Raw genomic sequence first — 16238 nt, 5'->3', positions numbered from 1 at the left:
TGAGGCCACTGGTTTATTGATTATTTTGGATAGAGACAGAAAGCCTGCTTTCCTCCTGCAAGTGGGGACCAGGGGCTTGAACCCAGGTCCTTGTGCACTGTAATGTGTGCGCTCAACCAGGTGTGTCACAGCCTGACCCCAAGAGCCTTTTTTTTCCTCACTCTTCTAAATCAATTCTTTTTTTTTTTCTCAGACAGAAAGACAGAAACAGAGCAACAAGGCCGCCACAGCACCAAAGCTTCCCCTGGTGCAGTGGAAGCCAGGCTCAAGCACACGGCAAAGCTTCAAGCACACTCTTCAGGTGAGGTGTCTGGATGGCTCTTAGGAAAAGCATGGTGTTTATTTTTAAAATTTGTTTAAAAATACTTTGTTTTTATTCTACTGGATATAGAGGGAAATCAAGAGGGGAAAGGGATATAGAGGAGAGAGAAAGACACCCGCAGCCCTGCTTCACCACTTGTGAAGCTTCCCTCCTGCAGGTGGGGACCAGGGGCTTGAACCAGAGTCCTTGCACATGGTAACACATGTGCTCAACAAGGTGTGGCACCACCCAGCCACTGTGGAAGCACTGTATTGCCACTGGAACTATTGCTGGGGTTCAATGTCTATACCCAACTCCACTGCTCCCAGTGAGCAATGTTTGTGCTTTTTTTAGATAGAGGGTGAGAAGCAGAGAAGGCAAGGCAGGGAGAAGAGAGACACCACAGCACCGCTCATGCATGAAGCTTCCCCCCAGCAGGCACTCTTATGTCGTGGCTGGGGATCTGAACCTAGGTCCTTGTGCAAGGTAACATGCACTCTCTACCAGGAAAGCCCCTCGGGTATTTTAAACAAGACCCCCTACCCAGCCTTCCCCCAGGGGATGTCAAGTGCTAGGGTGTGGGGTAAACCCACAGGGCTATTATTATTATTATTATTTTACCAGAACACAGATAAGCTCTGGCTTATAGTGGTGAAGGGGGTTGAACCTGGGAGCCTCAATCAAGCATGAGAGTCTCTTTGCATTACCATTATGCTATCTACCCCTGGACCCAGGACTTTAAAAAAAAAAATGCCCAGAAGCATCTGGGGAGTTTTGGGAGAGGGGGCAGCGCAGGTGCCAGAGCACAGAGCTCACATACTGACTCAACCACCTGACTTCAGGAAGCAGCATGCTACATGCCTCTTCTCCCCCCTCCTCTTGCATGAAAATCTCTCCCATAAAATAACTCAGTATTTCTAAGAAACTGTCTGAAAGACTGGCAAGCAGCCAGGAATGAGCATCCCTGTCCAAAAGGTTCCTCAGATCTGGGGGTGCCCCTGGAGGGTCACAAGTTGCTCCCCACAGAAAGTCTCCCAATGTAGGACACACACACACACACACACACACACACACACACACACACACACACACACACACACACACACACCAGTCACCCCGCCCATTTCCCAGGAGAAAGGCTGACCTGCTTGCTTTCTGGAGCTTTCTTTCTTCTTCTTCTTTTTAAAAATTTAATTATTTCTTGGATAGAGAGAGAAAGAAATTGAGAAGAAAGTGGGAGATAGAGGAGAGACAGCGGCAGCTGCAGCACTGCTTCACCGCTCTTGAAGCTTTCCTCCTGCAGGTGGAGAGCATGGGCCTGAACCCAGGGGTCCCTGCACATCATAATACGTATGCCACACTCAGCCCCTTTCTGGAGCTAAGAGGCAGTTCCGAGGCTGGACTGGAAGAAAGGAGAGCTGAAAAGTGGGAGGCTGAGCAATTCTTTCAGGGGCTCCTGCCCCAGACTCCCCCTGGCCTGCAGGGCTTGAGTTTAGGGCACACACCTGGAAGAAGCTCGAGAGCTGGCAGGTGCCCGGAACCAGCCCTTTCTGGCCGAGTGCGGATGCCCAGCAGAGTGGCCGGGGCAGGCCTGTTGTTAAGCCCACCTCTCCCTGCTGTCACTTGTTCTCCTGAGGGTGTTACATTCTGGGAGTGCAGGTGGGGTTTCACTTCCAAGGGGTCACTTTGCTGGTGATGTTGACTGATTAAGCACGAGAATGAGTAACAGGTGAGCAGCTGAGGAGGCAGAGTGCAGGCCTTGCGAGCGTGAGGTTCTGAGTTGGATTGCTAGCACATGGACCAGAGGGCTGCTCTGGTCTCTTATTAGTATTTTTTGTTTGTTTATTTTATTGGACAGAGACCGAGAAAAATCAAAAGGGAAAGGGGAGATGGGGGGGGGCGGGGTGGCGGTAGCTCAGCAGGTTAAGCGCACATGGGGCAAAGCACAAGGACTGGCATAAGGATCCCGGTTGGAGCCCCCAGCTCCCCACCTGGGGTTGTGGTGAGGAGGATCTGCAGGTGTCTATCCTTCTCTCCCCCCTCTGCCTTCCCCACCTCTCTCAATTTCTCTGTCCTATCCAACAACAATAACAAGGACAATAAAAATGGGAAAAAATGGCCTCCAGGAGCAGTAGATTTGTAATACAGGCACTGAATCCTAGTGATAACTCTGGAGGCAAAAAGAAAAGAGAGAGAGAGAGGGAGAAAGAAAGAGAGACACCTGCAGTACTGCTTCGCTGCTCATGAAGCTTCCCCTGCAAGTGGGGCCCAAAGGTTTGAACCTGGGTCCTTGCGCACTGTAGGGTGTGCACTCAATCGGGTGTACTACTGAGAGGCCCCTCTTATTCATCCCTAAATAACCATAACAGATGATTTTTCATTGTACACTAAGAATTCACCTAAAGGTAATTCGATTGGGAAGAAAATGTTTTGACATTCAGAACTCTGTGGCCACAGGGAATAAACTAAAATCAAATTTGTAATTTCTTTTTGTAAATATTTATTTTATTTTTCAGAGCAATGCAGAGAGAGACACACACAGAGCACTGTCAGCTCTGGCTTATGGCGGTGGTGGTGGTGGTGGGGGGGGTTGAATCTGAGACTTTGGAGCCTCAGGCATGAGTCTGTGTGCATAACCATTATGCTATCTCCCCGACCCAAATTCTGCTCAGACTTGGTTGCTGATATATAATTCATTAGACAGGAGCCTGTGGAGAAGGGGGCTGCAAGTGTAAATTCAAGAACAAAAGGGAACAATATAAAACCCCTGGCTGTTTAAGAAGAGCTCACTCTTTAACACATTTTATTATTGTTCATTTATTTACCACTGGATGGAGACAGAGAGAAATTGAGAGAGTAGGAGGAGATACAGAGGAAGAGAGACAGAGACACCTGCAGCCCTGCTTCACCGCACATGAAGCTTTCCCCGTGCAGGTGGGGATGAGGGGCTTGAACGTGGGTCCTTGTGCACTGTAATGTGTGCACTTAACCAGGTGCACCACTGCCTGGCCCCAGTACATTTTTTTCAAAGCAGATGCTGGCAGGTGCTGTGACAAGTGTGAGGACAGCACCTCCACACACTGCAAAGGAAAGCAGTCTATACCAGCTCTGTGTGAAAAGGTCAACATACATTTTTTAAAATTATCTTTATTTTATAGAGACAGGCAGAAATTGTGGGGAGGGGAGCTAGAGAGGGAGAGAGACCCCTGCAGCCCTGCTTCACCACTTGTGAAGCTTCCCCCTGCAGGTGGGGACCCGGGGCTTGAACCCTGTCCTTGTGCACTGTGATATGTGCACTCAACCAGGTGTGCCACTGCCCAGCCCCTCGACATACATTCTTTACAGCTACTAAACGCCAGAAAGCTGAAGTTGTTGTCAAGTTGAAAATGCAGGAGAGTGGCCAGAGAGGTGGCTTAGTGGATTAAGGTTTCGACTTAAATATGAGGTCCCAAGTTTGATCTCCAGCAAGTTATGTGTCAAGAGTGATGCTCTGGGTCTGTCTCCATCTACTCCTCTCTCCGACGTAAATAAATAAATTCTTTCCCCCAATTTTAAACAATATTTTCTTTATTAACGAGAAAGAAGGAGAGAGAGAGAGAAAGAACCAGACAGCACTCTGGTACATGTGCTGCTGGGGGTTGAACTCAGGACCTCATGCTTGAGTGTCCAATGCTTTATCTACTGCACCACCTCCTGGACCACTCCCCAAATTTTTTTATTAGTGATTTAATATTGATTTACAAAATTGTAAGATAATAGGGGTATAATTCTATACTGTTGCGACCACAAGAGTTCTGTGTCCCCACTGGAAACTGCAGTAGACATATATATCTATATCTATATATTATATATATATATATATAATATCTATATATACATATAGATATATATCCCATTTTTCCTATGGTCTTGCCTTTTACTTCCTATTTATTTATTTAACTTAATTTATTATCCCCAGGATTATTTATTTATTTATCGTCTCCAGGATTATCTCTGGGGTTTGCTGCCAGCACTACGAATCCACTGCTCCTAGTGGCTATTTTTTGCCATTTTATTGGCTAGGACAGAGAAAAATTGAGAGGGGAAGGGGGAGTTAGAGGGGAGAGAGAAACACAGACACCTGCAGACCTGCTTCGCTGCTTGTGAAGTGTCCTCCCTGCAGGTGGGGAGCTGGGAGCTTGAGCCCAGATCCTTGCACGGGTCCTTAGTACTATGTGTGCTTACCCAGGGGTGCTGCCACCTGGCCCTCTTTCACTACCTTTCTAAGTCATACCTATACCTATTACTACTTTCGAGTCTCCGTCCTTTTTCCCTCTTCTCTCTCAGCGAAGAGAAACAGTGCCTGACTTCCTCTAGTGTTTTCCAGATCTGCCTTTCAGTGATGGTATAAAAACAGGATTCCTGATGATACGCGCTTCAAGTCTTGGTGGAATTAGGGTTCGAGCCTTCTGGTTTACCTCTCTTGTCATTTAGCCCTCTTGGAGTATGGACCAAAAATCTTTTTGAAGCACGTTAGGTGGGAGTTCTGGCTTTTGTAATTGCTTCTCCACTGGACATGGATGATACATATCCCCAGCCTGTCTCTATCTTTCCCTAGTCAGGTAGGAGGAGGAGGAGGAGGAAGAGGAGGATGGTGAATAGGAAGAAGAAAATGCACTGGAAGGTATGCATATCATTTTCCTTTTCCCTTTATTATTTTTTTTTAATCTTTCAGCACTGGGGCTTCACTGCTCTAGCTGAATTTTTCAGGAAAGAGAGACACGCAGAAGAGGAGAGGAGAGGCAAAGAAGAGACAGAGTGGGAATTGAATTCTTATGTGGCAAACTGGGAAATGTTATACATGTACAGACTATTGTATTTTACCGTCTATTGTAAACCAATAATCTCCCAATAATGAAATTAAAGGGAGTCGGGCGGCAGCGCAGCGGGTTAAGCACAGGTGGCGCAAAGCACAAGGACCGAAATAAGGATCGTGGTTCGAGCCCCTGACAGGGGAGTCGCTTCACAGGCGGTGAAGCAGGTCTGCAGGTGTCTGTCTTTCTTTCCCCCCTCTGTCTTCCCCTCCTCTCTCCATTTCTCTCTGTCCTATCCAACGATAACGACATCAATAACAACAGTAATAACTACAGCAATAAAATAAGGGCAACAAAAGGGAATATATAAAAAATAAAAAAAAGAAAGAAAGGGGGCCAGGTGGTGGCGCATCTGATTAAATGCTCAAATTAAGGTGTGCAAGGACCCAGGTTCAAGTCCCTGACCCCCACCTGTAGAAAGAAGCTTCACAAGTGGTAAAGTAGGGCTGCAGGTGTCTCTCTGTCTCTCTCTCCCCTTTCCCTCTCAATTTCTGTCTCTATCCAACAATAAATAAAAATATTTTAAAAAACATTTTAAAAAAAGGGTGGGGGTATAGCATAATGGTTATGCAAAGAGACTTTTATGCCAGAGACTCTCAAGTCCCAGGTTCAATCTCCCACACCACCATGAGCCAGAGCTGAGCAGTACTCTGGTAAAGAAAGAAAGGAAGGAAGGAAGGAAGGAAGGAAGGAAGGAAGGAAGGAAGGAAGGAAGGAAGAGGGAGTTGGGCAGTAGCGCAGTGGGTTAAGTGCAGGTGGCACCAAGTGCAAGACCCAACGTAAAGATCCAGTTTGAGCCCCTGGCTCTCCACCTGCGGGGGGGGGGGTGTCACTTCACAGGCGGTGAAGCAGGTCTGCAGGTGTCTTATCTTTCTTTCCCCCTCTGTCTTCCCCTCCTCTCTCCATTTCTCTCTGTCCTATCCAACAACAAAGACATCAATACAACAAGAAAACAAGGATTGAACAAGGATAACTACAACAACAATAAGAAAACAAGGGCAACAAAAGGGGATAAATATTTAAAATCTTTAAAAATAAAAATAGTAATAAAAAGAAATTAAAGAGAGAGAGACCACAGCACCAAAGAATCCCCCAGTGTGGTGGGGGTCGGACTTGAGCCTGGTTGAGAAGCAGGTGTCCTTCTAGGTAAGCTATCTTTTTTGAAAAGATATTGTTAATTAATAATATTTTATTTATCCATTTACTGGATAGAGAAATAGAAGCTGAGTGGTCTGGGAGGTGGTGCAGTGGATAAAGTATTGGATTCTCATACATGAGGTCCTGAGTTCAGTTCCCGGCAGCACGTGCCAGAATGATGTCTGATTCCTCTCTCTCCTACTATCCATCTCATTAATAAATAAATAAACTGGGAGTCGGGCAGTAGCACAGCAGGTTAAGCACATGTAGCACAAAGCGCAAGGATCCTGGTTCGAGCCCCCAGCTCCCCACCTGCAGGGGAGTCACTTCACAGGTGGTGAAGCAGATCTGCAGGTGTCTCTTTCTCTCCCCCTCTCTGTCTTCCTCTCCTCTCTCCATTTCTCTCTGTCCTATCCAACAATGGCGACATCAACAACAATAACTACAACAATAAAACAAGGGCAACAAAAGGGAATAAATAAATAATTTTTTAAAAGATAAATAAGTAAACTATTTAAAAAAAAACACAGAAATAGAAACCGAGATAGAAGGAGGAGATAGAAAGGGAGGGAGAGAAACAGCGGTAGGTCTGCTTCTCTAGTTGTAAAGCTTCCTATCCCACCCCCTCCCTCCACAGATGGAGACTAGGGCCTGAACCCAGGTGCTGGTGCTTGGTAACATGTGTGCTCAACTGAGCTCACCACCACCAGGCCCCCAGGTGAGCGCTCTTACCAGCCCCCACCTGTCCTTCCTGAGGAGTGAGGCGGCCCTCACTGACCCTGGCAGTGTGGGGTCTTTGGGGCCAGGCTATGGAGACCCCTCCTGTGCTGAGGACAACTTAGGTCAGGACAACTAGGGTCAGGACAACTTGGGGCACATCTAGAACCCAGTCAGCTACAGCCAGAGTAGTGACAGCCCACATGACACGTCCCTGTGCAATGGCGAGGGGACAGCAGCTGCCACTCTCCTGATGACACCAGCCCTGGCGGCGAGCCTGTAACCATCACTCCCTCCTTCATGAGAGCAACATGGAGCAGAAAGGCCAGAGACTGAGGGAGGGGGAGAGAAGGGAGGGAAAGATCTTTGGAGCTCTGGTGCATAGTGAAAGTACACTCATGGGCAGTAACCGCACTGTAAAGCATTCGCCCTGGGGCTCTGGCGATGGCGCACCTTGTTAAGTGCACCCATTACAGTGCACAAGGACCCAGGTTCAAGCTCCCACTCTCCACCTGCAAGGGAGAAGATTCACAAGTGGTGAAGCAGGGCTGCAGGTGTCTCGATGTCTCTCCTCCCCCCTCCCTCCTCTCTCAATTTCCCTCTGTCTTTATCCAATAATAATAATAACAAGCATCAGCCCCTTCAATAAAATAAAATAAATTTCTGTAAAGAAAAAGAATATCATCAGCACCTGCTCTGAAAGCCACATACACCATTACTACTACTAATTATTATTATTATTATTACTACTACTACTAATTATTATTATTACCACCACTAATTATTATTATTATTATTACTACTACTACTACTATTATTCCCAGAGCACTGCTCAGCTCTGGCTGATGGTGGTGCTGGGGATTGAACCTGGGACCTCAGAACCTCAGGCATGAGAGCCTTTTTGCAGAACCACTGTGCTATCCCCAGAGCTCAGCCTATTCTTGCACAACTAGAGCCACCACAGCCCAGGTTCCTGCTCCATCTTCACTGGGACACAAGGGCACCTCCTCCCCGGGATGAGACTGAACTTGCAAGCATGAGATCCCAAGTTCAATCCTCAGTACTGCGTGTGTCAGATGCTCTGGTTCTCTTTCCTTCTTCCACTCAAAAGTAATCTTTGAAATAAAGAAATGAAATATATAACCCTGACTCCAGCTCATGCCTCCTCCTGGGTTTAGCTTTCACCAGGCCAGAGACCTGAGCCTCTGCCCTATGAACTCCCAGACCCCTCAGCCTTGAGCCTGCTCCATTCTGCCTCTTAAGTGCCCCACCCCTGCTCCTGGTGTCCTGGTCCAGCCTCCAGCCCAGCAGTGACCACTGTCCCCGCCCTGACCTCATTAAGCGGGACCTCTATTCCGCCCGTCACACAGTATATTCCCTGTGGAGTGCTTATCACAACCAGGAGTGACCCTGTCACCACCCCTTGTCTGCACTTCGTCTCTTGCACTGGACTATGAGTCCCTCGAGGGCTGTCACAGTCACTGCTGTGTCCCCAGCACTGGGTGACCCTGATGAGTGGGTCCTTGTCCCACTTACTGTCTCCACCCTGCAACTATCATGCCAGAGCAGAGTGGAGTTCTGGTCTTGCTACCCCCACACATTCCAAAATAAAAACAAATGTATCTGTGTGGTTTACTGTATAAACTACACCTCAATAAAGCCATTAGAAATAATAAAATGTTTAAAATAAAAACTGCAAAAGGGAAGCTTCACAAGTGGTGAAGCAGTGTCTTTTTCTCTCCTTCTCTACCCCCTTCCATATCAGTTTCTGTGTTTCTTTTAAAGACTTTATTTATTTATTTATTTATTTATTTATTTATTTATTTATTTATGAGAAAGGAGAAATAACCAGACACCACTCTGGCACATGTGCTGCCAGGGATTGAACTCAGAACCCCATGCTTGAGAGTCCAAAGCTTTATCACTGTGCTACCTCCCAGACCACTCAGTTTCTTTTTTGTTTCTATCCAGTAAATAATATTTTTTTAATAATGAAAGAGGTAAAGAGAAATAGCATAATGGTTATGTACAAAGACTTTCTTGCCTGGAGCTCCAAGGTACCAGGTTCAATCCCCACCCAGCACCACCATATGCCAGAGTTTAGCATAATGGTTATGCAAAGAGACTCTCATGCCTGAGGCTCCAAGGCCTCCTGTTTAATCCCCAGCACTACCATAAGCCAGAGTTGAGCAGTGCTCTGATAAGATAAAGAAAAAAAAATGGGCTGAGCAAGTTGTGGTCTATATACACAATGGAGTATTACTCAGCTGTAAAAAATGGTGACTTCACCGTTTTTCAGCCAATCTTGGATGGACCTTGAAAAATTCATGTTAAGTGAAATAAGTCAGAAACAGAAGGATGAATACGGGATGATCTCACTCTCAGGCCGAAGTTGAAAAACAAGATCAGAAAAGAAAACAAACACAAGTAGAACCTGAAATGGATTTGACATAATGCACCAAAGTAAAGACTCTGGGGTGGGTGGGTGGGTGGGTGGGGAGAATACAGGTCCATGAAGGATTCAGAGGACCTAGTGGGGGCTGTATTGTTATATGGGAAACTGGGGAATGTTATGCATGTACAAACTATTGTATTTACTGTTGAATGTAAAACATTAATTCCCCAATAAAGAAATAAAAAAAAGGAAAAAAAAGAAAAAAAATGACGGGGGGCAGTGACTGAGTGGTGGAGCACGCATTTACTCATATATATTACCAAGCACAAGGACCAGTGTTCAAGTCCCCACTCCCCACCTGCCTGAGGGAAGCTTTACAAGTGGCGAAGCAGGGCTTCAGGTGTCTTTCTCTCTCCCTCTCTATATCCCCTTCCCCTCTCAATTTCTCTCTGTTCTATCAAGTATAATAGAAAGAAAAAGGAAAAATGGCCAGCAGGAGCAGTAGATTTGTAGTGCCAGCACTGAGCCCCAGTGATAACCCTGGTGACAATTTAAAAAAAAAAGTTGTTAGAAAACTACATCATGGGGCCAGATGGTAGCTCCGCGGGTTAAGCGCACATGGCACAAAGTGAAAGGACCGGCGTAAGGATCCCGGTTCCAGCCCCCGGCTCCCCATCTTGGGGGGGGGTGTCACTTCACAGGCGGTGAAGCAGGTCTGCAGGTGTCTATCTTTCTCTCCGCCTCTCTTTCTTCCCCTCCTCTCTCCATTTCTCTCTGTCCTATCCAACAACAACAGCAATAACAACAACAGCAATAATAACAACAATAAACAACAAGGGCAACAAAAGGGAAAAAATAGCCTCCAGGAGCAGTGGATTTATAATGCAGGCACCAAACCCCGGCAATAACCCTGGGGGCAAAAAAAAAGGGGGAGTCAGGCAGTAGTGCAGCGTGTTAAAGTGCACGTAGGGCAAAACACAAGGACCGCATAAAGATCCCGGTTCAAGCCCCCGGCTCCCCACCTGCAAGGAGTCGATTCATAGGCGGTGAAGCAGATCTGCAGGTGTCTATCTTTCTTTCCCCCTCTCTGTCTTCCCTCTTCTCTCCATTTCTCTGTCCTATCCAAAAATGATGACAACAACAATAAAATCAACAAGGGCAACAAAAGGGAATAAATATTTTTTTAATTAAAAAAAAAAAAGAAAATACATCATGGGGGGCTGGGTAGTGGCACAGTTGGTTAAGTGCACATATTACAGTGCACAAGGACCCAGGTTCAAGCACCCAGTCCCCACCTGCAGGGGGAAAGCTTTGCAAATGGTGAGACAGTGTTTCAGGTGTCTTTTTGTCTCTCCCTCTCTATCACACATTCCCTCTTGATTTCTGACTATCTCTATCCAACAATAAAGATAATAAAGAAAATACATCATGACTTTGCCTACAACCCAGTAAATAAAATTTATTTTTAAAAAAATTATAAAAAGTAAAAAAATATATAAATAGTAATAATAATAATAATGATAATAATAAGGGATTAGGTAAACAGTGCCACCAGTAAACCAAGAGACTTCCATGCCTGAGGCTTTGAGGTCCCAAATTCAATCCCTGGCGCCACCATAAATCAGAGCTGAGTAGTGTCCTGGTTAAAACAATAGTAATAGCAGCCAGGGAGGTGGTGCAGTGGATAAGGCTTTGGTCTCTCAACCCTGAGATTCCAAACCTGACCCCTGGCCACATGCACTAGAATGACACTGTTTCTTTCTCTTTCCTGCTCTACTTATATATAGATCCATCTTTAAAATGAGAATAAAAGGGGGGTCGGGCTGTAGCGCAGCAGGTTAAGCGCAGGTGGCGCAAAGCACAAGGACCAGCATAAGGATCCCGGTTCGAGCCCCGGCTCCCCACCTGCAGGGGAGTGGCTTCACAGGTGGTGAAGCAGGTCTGCAGGTGTCTATCTTTCTCTCCTCCTCTCTGTCTTCCCCTCCTCTCTCCATTTCTCTCTGTCCTATCCAACAACGACAACAACAATAATAACTACAACAACAACAACAACAAAACAGCAAGGGCAACAAAAGGGAATAAATAAAATAAATATTTTAAAAAATTGATTAAAAAATGAGAATAAAAGAAGCAGAAGAAAATAAATGAGAACAGGTTACACAAAGGGGCCCTAGGAGAGTGAGGAGAGGAGGTCTGAGGTACCCGAGGCTGGAAGCCCCACCTCCTGGTTCTGCCCAAGCCTAGGTTGAGCTGTTTCTGCCTCAGTGCAGCTCTGGAGCCCGGGGAAGACCCGTGGAGCCCGAGCTGTGGAGGGCTCAGCTCCCCTTGTCCACCAGGTCCTAGGGGGTAGAGCTGCTGTTCACCCCCAAGGACACCAGAAATGACAAACTGCAGGAAATGCAACAGGAAGGCTGTCCCAGCTCCAGGAAAGCGTACTACCCCCCACCCCCACTTCCCTCCCGAGTCTGTGGACTGAGGACATGGTGGGCGCTTCTGTACAAGAAGCTGAGCTGTGGCCCGCGATGAGATGAAGTGCGTCGAGTGCTGGACCCTCAAGTGTGAGGGCCTGAATTCCATTCCTGGCATTGCATACTTTATTTTTTGCCACCAAGGTCATAGCTCTACCACTCCCAGCAGTTTTTTTTTTTTTTAGCATATATTTTATTTATTTTCCCTTTTGTTGCCCTTGTTTTTTATTGTTGTTGTTGATTATGTCGTCGTTGTTGCATAGGACAGAGAGAAATGGAGAGAGGAGGGGAAGACAGAGAGGGGGAGAGAAAGACAGACACCTGCAGACCTGCTTCACCGCCTGTGAAGCAACTCCCCTGCAGGTGGGGAGCCAGGGGCTCGAACCAGGATCCTTAAGCCGATCCTTGTGCTTTGCACCATGTGTGCTTAACCTGTTGTGCTACCGCCCGACTCCCTATTTTTTTTTTGCCTCCAGGATCATTGCTGGGGCTCAGTGCCTGCACCATGAATCCACTGCTCCTAGAGGCCACTCCCCCCCCTTTTGTTGCAGCCTTGTTGTGGTTATTATTATTGTTGTTATTGATGTCATTCATTGTTGGATAGGACAGAGAGAAATGGAGAGAGGAGGGGAAGACAGAGAGGGGGAGAGAAAGACAGACACCTGCAGACCTGCCTCACCACCTGCAAAGCGACTCCCCTGCAGGTGGGGAGCTGGGAGCTCAAACCAGGATCCGTGCATTTTGCACCACATGCGCTTAACCCACTGTGCCTGATCCCCCCCTTTTTTTAATCAAGGGGGAGAGAGAGCTGCAGCATTTCTCCACCACTTGTGAAACATCCCCTCTGCAGGTGGGGACTGGGATTTGAACATGTAACCTGTGTGTTCAACAGGGTGTGCCACCACGTCTTTTCATTATTATTGTTTGTCTATGGGGGATGGGAGGGGACCAGAGCATCACTCTGGCACACTCCCCCCCCCCCCCCTTTTTTAACTAGAGCACTACTCAGCTCTGGCTTATGGTAATGTGGGAGACTGAACCTGGGACATTGGAGCCTCAGGCATGAGAGTCTCTTTACATACCATTATGTTATCTACCTGCACCCAACAAGGAAATTTCTCAAAAGCATCATGCGGACAGGTATTAAGTGTTCATACTGCAGGATTCCTTCAATATGCAGAGTTTAAGCACAGGCAGAACTAGTCTACAGCGTCACAGAGGGAGACCGCAGGAGAGGCAGGAATTTCCTGAAGTGATGAAAGCATAGAAGTGCTTCACGTTTGGGATGCTGGTGGCCCTGGTCTGTGTCCTTCTCAATACTCATGAGACTACTTTTAGATTTGTCCGTTGAGTTGCACAGACATTGTACTTGAATAAAGAATATGCAACAAAACAAAACAAAAAAACTCAACATTATTAGTTAAGTGCAGCATCCCAGGAGATGGCTCAGTGAGTAGAGTATGGACCTGTATACACAAGGACCTGAGTTCAAGCCCTGGTATCACTTAGGACAGAATGTTGCTCTGGTTCTTTTCATAATTATTTCTTATAATCCCAGTAGAATATATACACACACACATATTAGCACTACTTAGTTATTTTCTATTGCCACTAAGCCCCCCCTTGTTGTTTTATCAGGAGGTTAGTGGTTTACAGCACAACTGTCTACACATGGGCTCCACTTCCCAGCTTCACATCATGGGTGTATTATTATTTTTTAACTTTTTAAATAGAAGGCAGTGATTAGAGTAAACGAGATTACAGCACCTGGGTTGCACACATGGTAAAGCAGTCCACTATCCAAGGGACGCCCTCTGACTTTTTGTTTTTTGCCTCCAGGGTTATTGCTGGGGCTCAGTGCCTGCACTATGAATCCACTGCTCCTGGAGGCCATTTTCCCCTCCCTTGTTGCCCTTATTGTTGTAGCTTTGGTGTGGTTATTATTGTTGTTGAAGTCGTTCCTTGTTGGATAGGACAGAGAGAAATGGAGAGAGGAGGGGACGACAGAGAGGGGGAGAGAAAGACAGACACCTGCAGACCTGCTTCACCGCCTGTGAAGCGACTCCGCTGCAGGTGGGGAGCCGGGGGCTCGAACCGAAATTCTTAGGCCGGTCCTTGCGCTTCGTGCCAGGTGCTCTTAACCCGCTGCCACCGCCCGACACCCCCCCCATATTTTTTCCTCTCTCAGTAATAGGTGAAAATATCTTAGCAAAATAAAAACAGCTCAAGAAGAGGAACTCGGGGGCCAGTGGGGCGAAAATTCTTGTGTTGCCTCAGGGAACTGGGTTCTCAGAGTCACTGCCCCACATATCAAACCAGGAGGGTCATATAGACTCCCTACTAAGGGGGTTAGTATTTGGCGCTGAGATCGCAAGTGGAAATCGTTATCGTCAATTATGAGATTATTACTCTGAGCTAAACCCTGCCTGCCCTATCTCCAGCCGAAGGTTCACCAAAGGGTCGTCTCCGACACGTCACTGATGGCGCATCCTCCACTGATGCCTTTGGAGTCACCAGACGGGACACACCACTCCAGCCCACCAAGCATCTTGGGGAGTCCCATCGGCCTCTCACCCCCAGGATTCCAGAGACCCACACCCTCAAGCTGGCCAATCAGCGCACAGTGTGACAAATCAGGATCACAGTGATTGGCTCAGGGAAGTAGGTGTGACCCCCCTCCACTGGACCAATGAGAAATTACTGGGAAGAAGGGGCAGGTGGCAGCTGGGGAAGGTGGGGCAGTGGGCAGTGCGTGGGGTTTGCACACCGTGCTTGCTTGGAGCACTGGGTTCCAACCCCAAAATACTGCTGGAGTGGTGTGTGATCTGACAGAAATAGGGGTCAGCATAATGGTTCTGCAAACGACTCTCGTGCCTCTGCTCCCCACCTGGACCTGAGGAGACCATCAATTTTGTACAGATGGCTCCTGGGGACCTCCGCCACTCTCTGACCTCAGTGTCCTCTGGGGTCAGGGGGTGGGGAGGTCCCGGTGCCGAGTTCTGGTTCTGCTCTTACTTGCTGTGTATACTTGGGTGAGTCTCTCAGCCTCTCCGTTTAATCTACAAAATGATGATCACAACCCCCGGCTTGCAGTGAGTGGGTGCATCGGGAGCCTGTTTGTGAGCCAACCATAGTATGTGGGAGAGACTTGGCCTGGCCGCCTGAGGGCACTGGGAGTGAATGGGGCTGAGCTTCAAGAGTGCAGCCTGGAACTGGGCAGTCTGGTTCTCGCTCCCACCTAGCACCTGTGTGCCCTCGGGCTAGTTACTACACAGCTCAGCTATTAGCATTGATTAAGGGGGTGCTGGTGTGGCAGAAACAAATTCATTCATGGCAAGACTACAACAGCCAGTTTGCTCTTTTTTCTTTGTGGTCTCATTAACTGTATCCACCTAACAGTCCAGAGGTGACTGTATTCACCACTCAGAAGTCCCTGAGAGAAAGGCCGGGTGTGACACAATTTTGGTCGGGTCACTGGTAAGGTTAAACACACACACACACACACACACACACACACACACACACACACACACACACACACACATCTTCCTCCAGCCACTGAAATATAAAGACATGATGCTTAGAGCTACAGCAGTCTTTCTGAGGCCTTGAGAAGAGTTACTGCCTCAACACAAAAAAGGTAGAGACAGAGCCCACAAGCCCCTAACAATGTTACCAAGTCACTAAAGCTTTTCTTTTTGCCTCCAGGGTTATTGCTGGGGCTCAGTGCCTGCACCATGAATCCACTGCTCCTAGAGGCCATTTCCCCCCTTTTGTTGCCCTTGTTGTTGTAGCCTTATTGTGGTTATTATTGTTGTTGATGGTGTTGTTCGTTGTTGGACAGGACAGAGAGAAATGGAGAGAGCAAGGGAAGACAGAGAGGGGAGAGAAAGATAGACACCTGCAGACCTGCTTCACTGCCTGTGAAGCGACTCCCCTGCAGGTGGGGAGCCGCGAGCTCGAACCGGGATCCTTACGCCAGTCCTTGCGCTTTGCGCCACATGCATTTAACCCGCTGCGCTACCTCCCGACCCCCTCACTAAACCTTTTTTAAAAATTTAATTTAATTTTTTATTTATCATTATTTTTTCAATGTTTTTTATTGTTGTAGTTATTGTTGTTGTTACTGATGTCATTTTTGTTGGATAGGACAGAGAGAAATGAAGAGAGGAGGGGAAGACAGAGAGGGGGAGAGAAAGACAGACACCTGCAGTCCCGCTTCACCACCTGTGAAGTGACTACCCTGCAGGTGGAGAGCCGGGGGGCTCAAACTGGGATCCTTATGCCAGTCCTTGCACTTTGTGCCACCTGCGCTTAACCCGCTACACTACTGCCCGACACCTAATTATTATTATTTTTACCAGAGC

At 47.3% G+C, this 16238-nt stretch overlaps 1 protein-coding gene across 1 annotated transcript in view; it reads right to left on the bottom strand.

The window, feature by feature from the left end:
• The window catches only part of OPA3 (outer mitochondrial membrane lipid metabolism regulator OPA3), a 34876-nt gene that overhangs the window by 2821 nt on the left and 15817 nt on the right, over positions 1–16238 (bottom strand).

Source organism: Erinaceus europaeus, chromosome 2 (assembly GCF_950295315.1).
Source record: "Erinaceus europaeus chromosome 2, mEriEur2.1, whole genome shotgun sequence".
In the NCBI taxonomy this organism is placed as follows: domain Eukaryota; kingdom Metazoa; phylum Chordata; class Mammalia; order Eulipotyphla; family Erinaceidae; genus Erinaceus; species Erinaceus europaeus.
Note: the sequence above shows the minus strand (reverse complement) of the source record. Positions and strands in the feature narration are given on the sequence as shown.